Source organism: Pyrus communis, chromosome 2 (assembly GCF_041283825.1).
Source record: "Pyrus communis isolate YQ-2024b chromosome 2, ASM4128382v1, whole genome shotgun sequence".
NCBI lineage: Eukaryota > Viridiplantae > Streptophyta > Magnoliopsida > Rosales > Rosaceae > Pyrus > Pyrus communis.
Genome location: NC_142566.1, coordinates 2535276 through 2538164, shown reverse-complemented (window position 1 = coordinate 2538164; position 2889 = coordinate 2535276). Strand labels below are relative to the sequence as shown.

At 35.5% G+C, this 2889-nt stretch overlaps 1 long non-coding RNA gene across 2 annotated transcripts; it reads right to left on the bottom strand.

Annotated features, from left to right (window-relative positions):
• Positions 1–198: 198 nt before the first annotated feature.
• On the bottom strand, positions 199–1622 carry LOC148698347 (uncharacterized). 2 transcript variants are annotated; one of them, XR_015954005.1, is made up of 2 exons: positions 616–1622; positions 199–444 (listed from the first exon to the last, which is right to left on the bottom strand). It is a non-coding gene; the product is annotated as an uncharacterized LOC148698347 (long non-coding RNA). The 2 variants fall into 2 exon arrangements; XR_015954007.1 differs by having other exon boundaries at positions 703–1622.
• Between the last annotated feature and the right edge of the window lie 1267 nt (positions 1623–2889).

The following is a 2889-nucleotide window of genomic DNA, read 5'->3' as shown; positions in this document are numbered from 1 at the left end:
CAATCTTTACATTTTTCATTGATTGAGTCTTGGCCAAATGGATGTTTTGATACAAACTCCGGTATATTTTCTTCTGCAGCCAACTTCTACAGATATGCCTGAAGAGTGCCTAATTCATCATCGCTCTTTGTACGTTCTAACTTGTATGTTGTTGGAAAGACTCCAGTATGTGGATATTATATAAAGGTTCAACGGAGATCCAAAATCCAAAATTACTTATTTTATTTGGAGCAAAGAAAAGAAATCCAAAAATAAAGAAAAATGAAAGCTTACAGAATTAATCAAAGCTTTGTAGGGAGAATCATCCAGTAGCAATATATTAGATTTATTATACTAGCCCTTCACCACTGCATCGTCCCAACATTTCCTCATGTCTTTCAAAACCAAGGCTTCGTCTAGATTTTCCAATGTTTTGAATTTTGTTATGGTGCACTTGGATCGGCCCTGCAAAATAAACCATTATATTTGCATCAAGATTTCCAGAAATGTTATACCAGTTTCTACACCACACAAGTACTCCAACGATTCGAGAGATTGACTAATTTAAATTCAATGTAAGACCAAACGCACAAAAGAATAAAAGCTGAATATAATTCAATTGGTAATGTTGCATACCAAACTCAGGAATCGAATAAATCATGGCCAGCACAGAGGGATTAACAGTAATATCAACACCATTTACTCTAGAAGTTAGAGTTGTACCTTCAACATTCATCTGCAAGTTAGCAAAGAACATCCTCACTAACCGTGGGTATACAACTTCCTCTGTTTGCACAAAGTTGCTTAGTAACTGATTGTCGAACCACTTCTTGAAACCAAACTTGAATTTTCTAAAGAATGGGTATTGAACAATCTTACATGGCACAATAACCCAATTGCAGAAATCGTCGGTGTACTTCAGGCTGCACTCAGCATTTCTAAACAGAATTGCATCAAAATCCATTGTGACGAAGTTCTGGCGGTTTAGAAACAGTTTAAACGTAACAAAGGCCTGATTACTGGCTTAATTATGTTTAAGGGGGCAGTGTTTACACTAACGTGTTACACATGGGCTTTTCGTGATTTTAGTTGATGGTTGACATTAGCTAGTCATGATTGTATCCATTTTTTTAATTCGAAACGAAAATGCTTTTAATCAATTAAATCATAGATATGATTAATATAATATTCATTTCACCTTGATTTGAACCGCTAAATGAAAGCTAATAGCCAATTAAATCGAATAGTGTATATGGCTAATAGTCAATTAAAACGAATAGTGTAAATTCGGGTAGAAACAAGACCTCATGCAACGCACTCGAGACTGCACAGCAGACAATACAAAGTTACAAACCCAAAGGCTTGTAGCGAGCGACATGCTCAGTCCAAAACGCTTGTGCAGCAAGGCAATGATCAAACACCCACATCACCCTAAAATGTTTCGAAATAATATAATTTGTAGTGTTCATAACTTCATAATCCATGATCTCTTTCACCGTACGAACCGAATCAAATTCAGAGCATAAAACAAGCAGGAAGGATTTGGATATTTTTCTGAGCTAATGGAAATGATTCTTCTCATCAATCATTATGGACCGTTGAATTTTTATTCAACGGTTATAATTATTATAACAAGAGGTTCTTTTAAAGCTATAATGATTATAACCGTTAGATAAAAATCTAACAATATGATTGATGACGATGATCATTTCCATTAACTGAGGAGAAGATCCAAATCCAGGCTGGAAGGCTGCAGGTATCAAATCACACAATGTCAAGGACATCCTTGAGGCTGAGAAGACGGGCACTAGCAGGGTAGCTGGCCATTGTGTTGTCATTTATTGATTTGAAATCAAAGTGACTGCTCAATTGAGGTGATGTCAATCGCCCACTCCCAGTGTACCTGAAACCGACAGACCTAGTTTCGTTCCGTGGTAGCCAGTTTGGTTATATTAGTTTAATTTGAATCAAACTAACATAGTTTGGTTCTATTGGAAATAAAGCAGTGGGGACTGCTGGACTTCTAATTTGGGCTATTAAAACTAATTAAAAATCAATTTTGTTTATTCCTACCTTTTCATTTTTTTCTTTCATTTTTTTATCTGTAACTTTTTGTTTAATTTGGAGGATTTCATATTTTTGGACTTTAGATTTTTCACCTTCATAATTAAGGGTCAATTTAAAAGTGTTTGTCAAGCAATCTCTCACATTTTCGAGTATTATATTAACTTGTTGCTACATTATCGGACCGTTGTTGAGATGGACTCGAGTTGTTCTTAAGGGAGTCTCGATCGAGGAATTCGAACTAAACAAAGAATTTGAATGCAATTAAGTTAGTTATGCCTTAAAAAAGGTAAGAACGCTACAAATTTTGTAAAAATAAAAACTAGAAGACAACCTTTTTAAGCTTCTAAAAAAGGGCATTTTTCTAAATTTTTCAGTTATTTTCTCATCCCTCGTATTGGTAATTACGTGTGAGGAAGTAATTGAAGTGTGGGGCTGTGAATATGTTGGCGGCATGCTCAATCGATAACCCTCACCAAATTCTTCGTCACTTGTTACAAACCTCAAACAACAATCACAACAAATTTCACAATCATCCAACAACGATCAAACTTGTAGATAGACTTATTATACCCAATAACTAAAATTATCATACCCAGAATTTGAATCAAAATAATTGGAACTAACCGTGCGATGTGTTGCTTTGTTGTAATTTGTAAAAGACCAACGTACATGTCCCTCTTCATATGATTCACACATATTGAAGTGCAACCATAAAAAGGGTCAATAACGTCCCCCTTCCCTCAAGAAAACCCACCATCTCGGCTCTTGGAGTTTTGATGTTAGTGACATGCTACGAATGAACTTCTCAGGTCAAGCTTTGAAATAAGGCTTGCATCGATCGTT